This window comes from Rhinopithecus bieti, unplaced genomic scaffold (assembly GCF_001698545.2).
Source record: "Rhinopithecus bieti isolate Rb0 unplaced genomic scaffold, ASM169854v2 scaffold_6708, whole genome shotgun sequence".
In the NCBI taxonomy this organism is placed as follows: Eukaryota; Metazoa; Chordata; class Mammalia; order Primates; family Cercopithecidae; genus Rhinopithecus; species Rhinopithecus bieti.
The window spans coordinates 2,901,868-2,917,161 of NW_016806329.1; positions in this window are offsets into that span (position 1 = coordinate 2,901,868).

The window sequence follows — 15,294 nt, forward strand, 5'->3', positions numbered from 1 at the left end:
AAAAAAAAAAAAAAAAAAAAAAGTGTGTCTGCAGCTATCACAAGTCTGAACACTCAAGAATTGAGTTTATTTTCTGTTGTTATTTCCATCGTGAACTCATGGGCTAGTTTTGACTATTGATTTCATTCACATTAACTCCTTCCTCTTTAAGTGCATGAAGTTTACTATAATAAAAGATAATACATTAACACAAAAATGTATGTATTTGCTAAGTTAATGGCAGATGGATCCAGAAGCAGTGTGGTGAAGTAGTAGAAAGAACACATGTTTTGGAATTTCATAAAATCTTATTATCCATGTGTCCATGAGTAAGGCAAGGCATTTTACTATTCTAGACATCTCCTTTAGCATCTGACATATTTAATAACACTACAGGTACTCCATAAGGCTGCTGTACAGATTAAACAATATAAATGTTTACAAAATTTATCAGTATGTAGCACAACTCTTGGTACATAAATAATAGTCCTCTTTAACTTCCTTAAAAAACAGGGAAATGCTTTGTAAGTTAACCAGTATTTTTATCAAACAGATATTTTTTAGCCAGTTGTGCTCTAGCAGTTTACCTGCAGCTTATGGCCATATATGATTCATAAAACATGTTAAGAATTTTTTGTTGAGAACACATGGACACAGAGGAAAAACACACACTAGGGCCTGTTGAGGGGTTGGAGGATAAAGGGAAGGAACTTAGAGGACAGGTCAATAGGTGCAGCAAACCACCACGGCACACATATACCTATGTAACAAACCTGCCCGTTCTGCAGATGTATCCAGTTTGTTGTGTTTGTTGTTGTTGTTATTTTTACAAGAAATAACGAAAGAAAAAAAAAAAGAAAAACTTTAGATAAATATAGTAGCATTTACTTGAACAAAGAACAACTCATGAATCAGAAGCTCACAGAAAGAGAAGAGGTTCAGAGCGTTCTCCTGCAGCAGCATGGGCAGTGATACGATAAATGTGACACATCATACCTACAGAGTGAAGGATGAAAACCATGTGATCATCTGAATAGACCCAGAAAAATAATTTGATAACATTCAACATTCCTTCATGATTAAAAATTCTAAACAACTTATGAATAGAAAGAACATATCTCAACATAATAAAGGTCATATATGACAAACCCATAGCTAACATTATACTGAAAAGAAAAAAGCTGAAACCTTTACTCTAAGAATTGGAACAAGATGGGGAAGCCTATGTTCACCATTTCTATTCAACTGGAGATCCTAGCCAGAGCAATTAGGCAAGAGAGAAAATAAAAGGCATTCAAATTGGAAAAGAGGAAGTCACATTGTCCCTTTTTGCAGTCAACATGATCTTATATATAGGAAAACCTCAAGGCTCTGCAAAAAAAAAAAAAAAAAAAAAAAAAAAAAAAAAAAATCTTAGAATTAAAAACAAATTCAGTGAAGTTGTAAGACCCAAAATCAATACAAAAAAATCAGTCATGTTTCTATATACCAAGAATGAACTAGCTGAAAAAGAAATAAAGAAAGCAATTCCATTTACAATAGCTATAAAAAAATAATAAATTTAAGCCAGGAGGTGAACGATGTCTACAAAAAAACCCCAACACATTAATAAAAGAAACTGATAAGGACACAAACAAATAGAAAGACATTTCGTGCCCATGTGTTTAAAGAATTAATATTCTTAACATAATCATACCACCCGAAGCAATCTACAGAATCAATGCAATCTTTATCAAAACACCATTGATATTCTTCACAGAAATAGAAAAAATAATTCTAAAATTTGTATCAAACCACAAAGAACCAAATAGCCAAAGCAATACTAAGCCAAAAGAACAAAGCTGGAGGCATGACATGACCTGACTTCAAAATATACCACACAGCTGTAGTAACCCAAACAGCATGGTATTGGTTTAAAAACAAACACATAGACCAATGAACAAAATAGAGAACTTAGAAATAAATTCACACATTTACAGCCAACTGTTTTTTGACAAAGTTGCCTAGAACATACTCTAGGGAAAAGATAGCCTCTTCAATAAATTATTTTGGGAAAACTGGATACGTATATACAGAGAAATGAAACTAGACCCCTATATGTCAGCATATATAAAAATCAGTTCAATATTAATTAAAGACTTAAACATAAGACCAAAACTCTAAAACTACTAGAAGAAAATATAGGAAAATGCTTCAAGACATAGGTCTAGGCAATATTTTATGATTAAGACTACAAAAGCACAGCCAACAAAAAACAAAAATAGACAAATGAGACTGTGTTGAATTGAAGAGCTTGTACACAGCAAAATAAACGTTCAACAGAGTGAAGAGAAAAACTTTATAAAGTGAGAAAATATTTGTAAACTATTATTTGACAAGGGACTAATATCCAGAACATATAAAAAACTCAAACTCAACAGCAAAAAATAGTAAGAACAATCCAATTAAATTGGGGGTAAAGCATCTTTATAGACATTTCTCGAAACAAAACATGCAAATGGCCAACAAATGTATTTCAAAATGTTCAATATCACTAATCATCAAGGAAATGCGAAGCAAATCCACGATTTCACTCTGGTTAAAACAACTATTATATAAAAAAAAATAATAAGTGCTCTCAAGAATGTAGAGATAAAAGAACATTTATACACTGTTGGTGGAAATGTAAGTTAGTACAGCCATTAGGGAAAATAATGTAGAGGTTTCTCAAAAAATCAAAAATAGAACTACCAGGCAATTCTACAATCCCACCACTGGGTATTTATTCAAAGGAAAATAAATCAATACATCAAAGGGATATCTGCACTCCCATGTTTATTGTAGCACTCTTCAGAACAGCTAAGATATGGAATCAACCTAAATGTGTATCAAGAGATGAATGAATAGAGAAGATATGGCATATATACACAATGCAATATTATTCAACCATAAAAAGAACAAAATGAATTCACAGCAAAATGTTATTCACAGCAAAATGAATGAGTCTAGAGGACTTTATGTTAAGTTAAATAAGTCTGTCACAGTAAGATAAGTACTGCATGTTCTTATTCATATGTGGAAGCCAAAAAAAATTGAGTTTATGGAAGTAGAAACTAGAATTGTGGGTATTAGAGGTTGGGAAGGGTAGGAGGGAGGAGAGGATTGGGAGAGGTTGGTTAATGGACATAAAATTAAAGCTACATAGAAGGAATGAATTCTGGTATTCTGCAGCACTGTGGAGTGAATATGGGTAACTATAACTTATTGTATAATCTCAAAAGGCTAGAAGAGAGGATTTTGAATGTTCACAAAACAAAGAAATGATAGATGTTTGAGGTAATGGATATGCTAATTACCCTGATTGGATCATTACACATTGTTACCTGTATTGAAATATGACTTCATATTCCATAAACATGTACATTTATTACATGTCAACTAAAAGTAAAAGGAAAAAATTTTAAAAGAACAAAAATACTAAAAAAAAATGATACTTCTGTGAGTAGGTCTCATAAGTTACACTAATCAGATTAAAATTTTATACAGTCCAAAGAAATGTAGATATACTTGAAAACTTTTAAAAGAGAAAATAAGGTGATGATAATATTCAACTCAATGAAGAACTGTATTTATTTGTGATAAAAACTATCCACCAAAACAATGTATTATTTACAGAGAAACACTAGCACAGAGCATGTTGAAGCCCTCTAGCTTTTTTTGTCAGTTAAAAATAAAACACATACACTTTCATACACACACACATAAACACACAACTAGGCACATACTTTAAACGAAATGCACAAACTCCAGTAATCTAATTATTAAGGTACATTTGCTTCTCTTTAATGTTACAATGCAAGTATATAGATTATGTTTTACATTGATTTTGGTATAAAATATTGTAAACATACAGGACTAAGGAGAATTTAAGATAATGAATATCGGTATGACAACTGTCAAACTATATTTATATATATGTATTACGTGTGTCATGTATTTTTAACCAAGTGAAAACTAAATATATAAGTAAAACTACCTCTGAATCCCTAACTACATTCCTTACCTCCTCCCTTAGAGATAACAGTTTTCATAAATTTGCTAACATTATTTTCATGGATGTGTTAATACTTGCACATTCATAAATAATATATAACATAATTTTGATGGTTTTTTGTTTTCTATATATGAAACTATTTTCACATGTAGCTGTAACTCATTAATTTTAACTCCAGTACAGCACATTGACTTAATATCACTCTGTGTATTTATCCTTTGTCTTATTAATGAATGTATAAAGTGTTTCCAAGTATTCGTAATTACAAACAGTACTGCAATTAATACTCATCTATTTCTTTCTTTGAGCACATGCCTGAGAGCTCTTTAGGATAAACCTAGCAGTTTATTTGCTATGTAGTACGGTATATTGCATAGTTTTGTCAGTTTAGACATTCACCAGCAACACATGTGTTACCTGGTTTGGATATTCTCATTTGGTATTGTCAGTCTTTTAATTTTTTCAATTTGATGTACATGAAGTATTATCTCACTTTAATCTGCATTTCCCTGATTATAAGCTACTATAATGAGATGGATCATCTTTTTATATTTTCATTAATATTCAGGTTTTTTATTGGAGTTTGTCTTAGATTTATTAACTTGAACTCACTCTTCTATATTAAAATACTCATCTAAGTCACTGGCCTAATACTGAAAGCCTAAGATAGAAATATATGACCAACTGCAATTTAAACCCAGGCATCCTGTAATTAAATACCTTGTTTACCATTTGTTCATATGTAATAAGTAGTATTGCCCATTATATTAAAATAAATTTTACATGCCAATCATTAATATTATCATAATAAATACATTCAATATTAGCATGCCATAAAAAAATCACTGATTTTAAAATTTCCTAAGTAGATTCCAAAACTATACATTAAAGCAAAAAGTGTTAATGAATCAAAATATGAGAAATAATTATCTAAAACATTCCCAAAGGAAAAAAGTACTTAGCTTTACTTGTCTACTTATTCCCATGACCTTTTCTGCTCTATTAAAAGAAAAAGGAAATTGCCAAGTGTTATTTAACTTTTGCTGAGACTTCTCCCTGGAGTTTAGAAAATGGGTGATTGTATCATGTTTATTTTTTCTTTTCTGTGTTTTACAAGCATCCTCTTGTACTTTGATTTTTTTATTCTGTAATAACACATTAAAATAAATTACAAAGTACAGTCCCATATATTTTATTTTGTTTCTGTTGCTTCTGAATGATCTCTGTTTTGATACCTCCTCACTACATTGCTTCATGTATTTCACCCTGTATGTCTGATGTCTCTTCTGATGGCTAATTTTTTCAGCCTTGTTTATAGTTACCAATTATACAAATTGACATTGTTTGAAGAGTTAAAAAGCACAGCTCTCTCCACAGGTGCAAAAATGAATGTGCTTAGAACTAGGTTTCATTTTAATTATCAAATCATCAATATTGATGAGACAGCAGGCTCTTTTTATGATTCTAAAGCCAACATTGTGTTTGCTATTGGTTTTATTGAACAACTGCATGACGAAGCTACTGATGAAAGAGGATGCAGACTTTAAAGCTGCTATAAAATTTGCTTTAAAATTGAAAAACACAGAAATCTGGATACATGAAATGGTTTTTGAGTCCTGAGTGGATAGCTAATATTAATGTCAAAATATTATCATTAACATACCACTTATAGGATTGAAACATAAATAATCGTTGGTAGACTCAATACACTTACTGGGAAGTAAAAGTTGCCTATAAGCCATTATACCATATTGCCTCTGAAGTTATATAAATAGAGTTTCAGTTCTAGTGGAAGAAAATATAAACCTGAGCTGTGAGTTGTTGGTTGTTCCTCTAGGTATACACACAAACACACATACACACACACACAGAGACATATAATTCATACACACAGTTTTTTCTATAAAAAGGAAGTTCAATTAGATGCCATCACTGAAGCACTGAGGTGTAGAAGACTAGCTAGTTCAAAACTCAGTGCTAGAAAAGGATATAAATTTACATGGGAAATGTTACAAACTGGTTACATGATGCTGAAAGCTCTCGCTCCCATTGAGGATGTTTAGGGATAAGAATTTGGGAAAATATGGTTTATCTAGAGAGAGCTGGGCTATGCTATGAGTCTCCATCCCTAATCTCAGGAATAGAGTTGCCTGCCCTTTCCCTCAGTCTAAAAACGAAGACTTCAGTGAGATCTTTCAGAGTTTGGGATCTATTCTCTGAAGTAGGGTGGATGCAATGACCCAGGGCTGATGGCAGAAGTAAAGGAGAGGGGACCACGTTGCTTGGCAAGTCCTTCCAGAGTTTGTTGGACCTGTGAATGTTTCCCATGACTTGAGTTGTGCTCAAAGGGCTTAAGAGTGGAATGGAGAGGAAGAAAATAAAGGGAAAAAATGATGAGGAAAGAAAAAAGAGGGAGTGAAAAAGGGAGAGAGAGAGAGCACGAGACTCTAAGATTTTGTCCAGTAAGTTTGCCATTTGGAATCTGAATAAGCCTCTTAAGTTTTCCTGGGATTTCTATTTTCATCAGAAGAAATAAATTTTGAGCTATGTGGTGGCCCTCCACTGTATCACCTTAGTAAAACTGGATGTACATTTCCTAGAATACCCTTCTCTGTATAGTATCAGGCTATGTTGGCTGTAGGAGAAATCTGAAAGGCATCGGGAAGGGAGAAGTAAAGTTTAACCATTGAGCTCTGAAGGTCAGTAAAGAGATCAGGCATTTTACAGCCATAGTTGTGGGTTTTCCGGCTTACTTAGTTAGCATGATGCCAAATCTGAACCCATAACTCCTCCATGTCCCTTCAGATATTCTTTAGTTACTCCAGGTTCTTGGCCAAGTGTATGTGTGCAGCTCATGAGCAGAGTGCCATTTTTTCAACTGCAGGTGTGAACAGCAACAAAGTTGGAGGCAATGAGTCTCTGACACGGGTCATTTTATTAGGCCATTCTCACACTGCTATAGAGAAATACCTGAGATTGGGTAATTTGTACGAAAAGGAGTTTTATTGACTCACAGTTCTACAGGCTGTACAGGAAGCACCATGGCATCTGCTTCTGGGGAGGCCTCAGGAAGCTTCTAATCATGGCAGAAGGCAAAAAGGGAGCAGGCACATTACATGGTGAAAGCAGGAGCAAGAGAGAGAGGCAGGTGGTGTCATACACTTTTAAACAACCAAATTTCACTAGAACTCACTCACTATGGTGAGGACAACACCAAGAGGGTGGTATTAAACCATTCATAAGAAGCCACCCCATGATGCAATCACCTCCCATAGGCCCCATCTCCAACACTGGGGATTACATTTCAACCTGAGATTTCTGTGGGGACACATGTACAAACTATATCAGGCATAGCTTTTCCTGAAGGTCCCACTTTGTCCATTCTAGTCCAGGTTGTCTCTGCTTCCATCTGTATCCAGGTTTCCGTTTAGACTGCCGGTCTAGCTGACCTATAGTATCTACAGGTTTCTTATCAGATGTAGAGAAACTGACCGCTCTACTAGCTCCTCTCATTGTGAGATGCCTATGATCAATCCTTATTCTGTATCTCCCTTAGCAGTTTTGCTTGTCTGATCAAACTCAGACCAATATAAGCTATAAAAGGAAGAGGGTGCATCACTAAAAATTGTCACCCTCAACGATAGGGGGAGGGATTAAAGGGAATCCCTAAAGAAACCATAAGTGTGCCCTGCCCTCGGGAAGGAGTCAGCTTTCTCCTTCAGCCAAGCCCAGAAAACAGTTTGATTGGCACAGTCTGTAGCCACAGGAATCCAGGTTTTCCACCTACAACAGAGCCTGACTGGAGAAAAAGGAGTATCTGTCATTTTGCCTGAAATTGGATACTTTGATTTTTAATTTACAGGTGTGGGCATCCATTGCACTGAAATAAGACTGATTTGTGACTTAAGGTGATAGCAGCTTGAATTAGCTAAAAGGGAGCAGAAAAAGCTATGGGCTGCCAAAATTTTTAGCCCAGCTACAGGTGAAAAATGTGCCCCACTAACAAAGTTAAATGTGCAGGATGATAAGACATAAATGTGATTCCGATTGCATCCACTACTTGTGTTTATTCACTACATTCATTGCACCACTATTTTTCCTTTCTTTATTTCCCAGGTATGTGTTTGCTTACTTCACTGTTCACATGTTCAACTTCCTTTTTTCCCCTATTTTGTTTTACTTTTGTTTTCTGCTTTGCACTAACATTATCACCTATTTGTAAATGTGTCTTTAAGCAATTCTGATTCTATATTCAACACCTGTTTTGTTCAGTGACAAAACAAGCAAAGTTGCAGCATCAAAGAAAAATTACTAGTCGAAAGGTTTGAAATTGTTCCCCCCTAGAATGAGAAGGAAATAACCACAATCCTTTTTGGAAAGCGGCAGGGTGTAAGGCTGATTAGAAAAAGACACCTGTTTGCAATTTAGCTACTGCAGGTCCATGAAAATTGTGCTTATGCAATATTACTGAGGACTTTTAGAGAACACAGCCTGATAAAGGATGAGAATTTATTTCCTAGTGAAGACTAAATCCCAAGGGAAAATGGGCTAAGAAAGTGCCTAAGTGTGGGGTTTTTTTATTCACAATAAACATTATGATCCAGAGCATCAACTAAAAGATAAAATGAATAACAATAGAAACAGATTCTTGATATGAAAATTACACTAAAGGCATGCAAAACAACCTCATCTTTGGCCTGCTTATTTGCTATACAGACTGGTAAGTCTGATGGGATTCCACTCTCACTTTTAGTGACTGGTTTATGGTGGCTAAATGTTCTCTTTCTTTCAAAGAAATTATTTTGAATAGAAATTAATTAGAGAAGAAGGCATAGAAAAAATGTTATGTGCAAGTGGAAAATAAATTTGAGAGGAATTAATGTTGGTTTTACTCCTATTGCTCATTTGGACAGTCCAATCCTGTCCTCTAGGGCAGTAATAACGACAGACAAATAATCTAAGCCTACAGGTTGCTGTAGATACTCTAATGCCAGGAAAACTTGAAAAGTTACCGGAAGAACAAGGTTCTCTGATTCAATAAGACTCAACGAGCTGCCAGTGCTAACATTTGGCATAACATTGAATGCACAGTATTAAATAGATAAGGAAATCTATAAATAAAGGGGAAAGTGCTCATGTTCAGTAGTAGGTAAGAAAAGAGTAAGTTTAAGAGAAAATCAGCAGAGCAGATACACTTTGGGAATGGGGAATCAGAGAGTGAAAGAGGCAGAAACTGTAAACTAGTCACAAAAAATTGAGTGGCTGTTATATTACAGTGCAGGTTTATTCAAGAAAAGTTAAGTTTTCTGTAAAGGCAGCAATGCCCATTCTCCACTCTTGTTACCCTGGCAACACAACTTCTTTCTCATAATAATGTCATTATAATAACAAAAAATGAAAAAAAATGGTATGAGAAGTGATTAGAGGGCAGGTCTCAATCCACCTTGGAAAATGCTCTGGGGAAGAATATGAAAGCTATTTGTTCCATAAAAGAGTGAAAGCATGAGGAAGTTCACTGAATTGAATGAAAATAAGTTGAGTGGATTACCTTTAAATGCTTGAACTGACATATATGCCACACAGTTCTATGCTTGGATTGAGGCAAATGGAAATCCTGCCTGCCTTGTCATGTACTTGAGAAGGCCACACTCTAGTCTCTTTCTAGCTGTATCCCTGTGCATGAGGTGAGCTGTTGCTGGGTCCATCGGGATATATGTAGCCAAAACCCATGCATCACTTTCCAGACCATGGTACTGGTTCTAGTGCCCCAGAATTCTCTACTTGAATCACTCCAAGTCTGTTTTCACGGCCTACAAGTGTCCGCTTTAGGATAGATTACCCCTTGCTGTGGGTACCGCTAGTCCAAACTGTTGGCCAGGGGGAGGTTGTTTTTGGGAACTAGACAGATTTAGAAGTCCAGGCTGCAGTGTTCAGCCCCACAGTGTGGGATTGAGAGGGATGAATGAGCACTGGGACACTGTGTAGTCCCATGAAAGCACTAAATTCTTTATTTCTACGTAATTATGTGAAGTGTCTTTTTCAAAGTAAAATATTTGATAGTGTTGGCCAGGCACAGTGGCTCACTCCTCTAATCCCAGAACTTTGGGAGGCTGAGGTGGGTGGATGGCGAAGTCAGGAGATCGAGACCATCCTGGTCAACATGGTGAAACCCCGTCTTTACTAAAATGCAAAAAATTAGCTGGGTATGGTGGCATGCACCTGTAGTCCCAGCTACTCAGGAGGCTGAAGCAGGAGAACCCAGGAGGGTTGAGGTTGCTTGAACCCGGGAGGCAGAGGTTGCAGTGAGCCGAGATTATGGTGCCACTGCACTCCAGCCTGGCGACAGAGCGAGACTCGGTCTCAAAAAAAAAAAAAAAAGAAAAAAAATTGGCATGGTGGCACACACCACTAAACNTAGTGTTGGCCAGGCACAGTGGCTCACTCCTCTAATCCCAGAACTTTGGGAGGCTGAGGTGGGTGGATGGCGAAGTCAGGAGATCGAGACCATCCTGGTCAACATGGTGAAACCCCGTCTTTACTAAAAATGCAAAAAATTAGCTGGGTATGGTGGCATGCACCTGTAGTCCCAGCTACTCAGGAGGCTGAAGCAGGAGAACCCAGGAGGGTTGAGGTTGCTTGAACCCGGGAGGCAGAGGTTGCAGTGAGCCGAGATTATGGTGCCACTGCACTCCAGCCTGGCGACAGAGCGAGACTCGGTCTCAAAAAAAAAAAAAAAAAAAAAAAGAGATTAGATAGTGTTTCACTCTTGGTTATTTTGAGTTTTATGTGATATTTAAATATTTAGACATATGGAATATGAGTCACCATTTCTGCTATCATCCTAAACTTGCAAATGTTAAGTGCAGACCTGATGCTGCCTGTCATAAATAATTACACTTTAGTTTGTGTTGACTATTTTTTTTTTCCTGTAAGTGCTTTAAAAGCAAAGATGAACAGTAACTGAAACACATTATGAACACGTTTGGATTATGATTTGGATAATCTGTAAATACAGAATTAAAACGATTCATCTTAATTTTATATATACATGAAATTGCCAAAGGCCTTCTATGCACGCTGCCATCAAAGACCAAATAAAAGAAAAAAAGAGCAGACCAGAAACCAAGGGAGAATGTCTCTGCAAAGTTAGCAACATGAACTTTTTAACTACGTTAAAGAGTAAAGCACATGTGTTAGCATTATGCGCATAATTCAGGCAAGGTACAGACTTTAAAAGTATATTATTTTCATACAACAGACTTATTGTGTTGGTAACTTTCTTAATTTTTGACTAAATATCTACTCATATTTTATAAATATTGTAAATGGGATGAAATGGATGTGAAAGCACTTTGAAATTCTATTATATACATATAAATATTTTATATATGTTAATTACAGAAGTAAAATATATATCTTTATGTATTATACAGTGAAACTGTACTCTATAAACATTGACCTAATTATGGAAAACATTTTAAAAAATGCCTTTGTGATAAATGTTGCATCATTAGTATTGATTTTCAGTAGATTATGTGGCAAATACTGTTAAGAAATGTCTAAGCACAAGTTAGAAGATCAAACCTATTTCTCCCTCACATTTCATTTTAGTATTTAGTATAATCTTCTTTGCACAAGTTATTTGTGTATATGTGTAAGCTCTGACCTTTTAGAGTCAAGTTCCAAAGCATGGTGACATTCACCAAAAATAATGTTGAGTAGCAGGTGACATTCACTGTGCAGAAACCTGGAAATAAGCAATGAGCAAGGAGAGGAGGTCCCTGCTTCAATGGAGATGGCAGTCTAATTGGAGAAAGGTAATGAAGAAGCCCAGTGTGTCAGCAGACATGTATAATTTTACTTATTATAAGCACATTCGCTGAAAGGAAAATGGTCTAAAAGAGCATTTCATTAAGTAGTGGTTCTTAAGCTGTAGCCTGCATTAGAGTCACCTGGAGGGACTGTTGAAATGCAACCTAACTCCATTATTTTGCATATATAACTACTTTGCAAGTAATGCTGATGCTACGGGTCCCAGACTAAACTTTGAGAAGCCCTGTTATAAGGAAATCTCACCTGAATTGAGAGATGGAAACTCTTACATTTGGATCCAGTACTCAAAACATCTTGACATCAGCAAGGGCTGAATAAATGTCTGTTGATTTAAATTATGTGCTTCCTGTAACATATCCTACTTACCAGGTATTTCATTCTTCTTATGATCATTTACTCAGTGGTAATATCGAATTTATTATGACAAACACAATTGTGGCAGAAAATCAACAGGTGGAAGTTTTATGACCAGAGCTAAACCCTGAGCTTTTCTCTTTGATAATTGTTGCTTATAAAATTATATTTTAAGTAATAGGAATTTCAGGAAATTTTCCATGAGAGAAAATGAAGAATGGCAATTACTATAAGTAGAAGCAATAAGAAACTGTAAAAGAAAAAAAGGTAAATTATATTAAAAAGTAACTTAAATAAAATGTTCTGCCAAGAAGAATTGGTATGCAACCTATCGTTTAGTTTAAACTGGGGAAATTATATAAATGCAATCATTAGAAGTTACATGTATTTGAAACATAGTATGTCAAAATTGCATAGCTTGCATGCAGGCTATATCAAAGTAGTTAAATGCTGGTTAATTTGACAAATCACATTCTTAATACTTTGTTCCAAGCTACTCTATTTTTGTGATCTGAAGAATAGGATTATATATATTAAAACAAACTGAAAAATTAAGCATTATACAAATATAATACTGTATTCAGGCTTTATGGCTATTCTTACTATAATATAATTATACAGATGGAAATACAGAATTAAAATTCAATGTGGTTATACTTTTATAATAGTATTTACTTTATAGATATTTTCACATTAATAAAACGAATGATTATAAGAAAGAAATTTTGGAGATAATGTTGTACACGTGTTGATAAATTATTCATTACTTTTCCTCTAGGCTACAACTACACAATGCAAAACACTATAATATCTGAGTAATGAAAGAAATGACCTTTGTATGCATATAAAAGAAGGTATTCCTACATGTTTCCCTCAGGCTATTAAGTCAAATCAAAATTCTTCAGCCTGACATTTTTGAGGATTCTGTCTGTATCTATAAAAATCAAGTTGTTTGTTTGTTTTTTAATCCTAAAAGCAATTCTAAACAAATGTGAGCTAATGCTGCTCAAAGAAACTTTTGCTCAAAAGATATTGGCTTAAGAATAAATTGAAAGTATGAAATGTGTGTGAGCTGGCAATTAATAGATTGATTTATTGTAATCACAATATGTCAACTAATGTCATTTATGTCTATACTGGAACACTGGATAACTTTTTTTTTTTTCCTTTTTTCTTCTTTCTTTTTTTTTTTTTTTTTTAAGGTGGGGTCCTGCCCTGTTGCCAGGCTGGAGTGCAATGGCATGGTCTCAGCTCACTGCAACCTCTGCCTCCCACGTTCAAGTGATTCTCTTGCCTCAGCCTCCTCAGTAGCTGGGATTATAGGCACGTGCCACCACGGCCAGCTAATTTTTTGTACCTTTACAAAAAATGCGGTTTCGCCATGGGTCGATCTCGAACTACTGACCTCAGGATCCACCCGCCTAGGCCTCCCAAAGTGTTGAGATTACAGGAGTGAGCTACTGTGCCTGGCCTACACTGGATAATTAATTAGAAGTAAAATTGTAAATAATTTCTGTGATCTTCTATTTTCCATTCTTACAGAAAATTATGGGGAAAATATGGTTGAACTAATAAATGCAATGTCTGATTCTGACTTGATTTGTCTTTTCTATATAACCATACCTGGGTTAGGGTGAAGTACAATTAGAATTCATAAGAGTTAAATTATGATTAATTTTAACATAAGTAAGTGAAACTATCTTTGCAAAAATCGTAACTAGGAAATTACTAGAGTGAAAGATATCTGACCTAAACAATTCTATTTTGTTCATTCCTGGGCATAAGCTGAACTAACTTTGGGAAGAACTTAGTTTATAGTTTAACTTTGAAACAGAGATGATAACAGCCCTTTCCCAGAACAAACCCCCTTCCTTTCTGGAGACTAGACTGCCTTTACAGGACTAGCAAATTAGCCACAAGTTTAGAAATTACGGTTTAGCAGCCAAGCAGCCTCTGATTGTAAGAGTCTGAAACTCTCCAAATTGCTCGTGGGAAAAACATCCCTGTTGCATAAGTGCTTGAGATATTGTGCAGACCTGTATTCAAGGAATCAGCTGGCACCACCTAGATCAATAAACTGGCTCATCTGTCTTGTGGCCCCCACCCAGGAACTGACTAATCGCAAGAGGACAGCTTCAGCTCCCTATGATTTCATCTCAGAGCCAGCCGATCGGTGCTCCCAACTCACTGGCCCCCTACCCACCAAAGTGTCCTTAAAAACTCTGATCCCTGTATTCTCAGGGAGACTGATTTGAGTACTAATAAAACTCTGGTCTCCCACACAACCGGCTCTGTGTGAACTAAACTCTTTCTCTATTGCTATTCCCCTGTCTTGATAAATTGGCTCTGTCTATGCAGAGAGGAACCCATTGGGAAGTTACATAAGTGTCCTGAAAAAGTAGTAGAATCTACCCAAATTATTTAAATGCTGGTTACAAAACTCAGCTACACTGCCATCTCCAGAAAATTCCTTCTCCACCTAATCTGTTGGGGGTAGAGTGCAATAAATGTCCCTCCACCATTCATTAGTACCCAGTCCTTGACTGCTGTAGTCTAGTGTACCATATATTATTGATAATATTCATTTACTTGTCTGTCTACTCATTTGTACTGTGAAATCCTCAGAGACAATGAATGTGTCTTACTCACTTTTGTAACCCAACACTCAGCACAGTGCCTGCAAAAAAGTAAGTGTCATCATATTTTTGTTCAGTGAATAAATGAGGAATCTTAGTTTGTATTCACTTCCTAATTTTAAAAAAGGCAGTTGACAAAAATGTACACTAAAATAAAAGTTAAAAAGTGATCATTTTGGAAGACAAATTATAATCTTTTGGGTATATACCCAGTAGTGGGATGGCTGGGTCATATGGTACATCTAGTTCCAGATCCTTGAGGAATCGCCATACTATTTTCCATAATGGTTGAACTAGTTTACAATCCCACCAACAGTGTAAAAGTGTTCCTATTTCTCCACATCCTCTCCAGCACCTGTTGTTTCCTGACTTTTTAATGATTGCCATTCTAACTGGTGTGAGATGGTATCTCATTGTGGTTTTGATTTGCATTTCTCTGATGGCCAGTGATGATGAGCA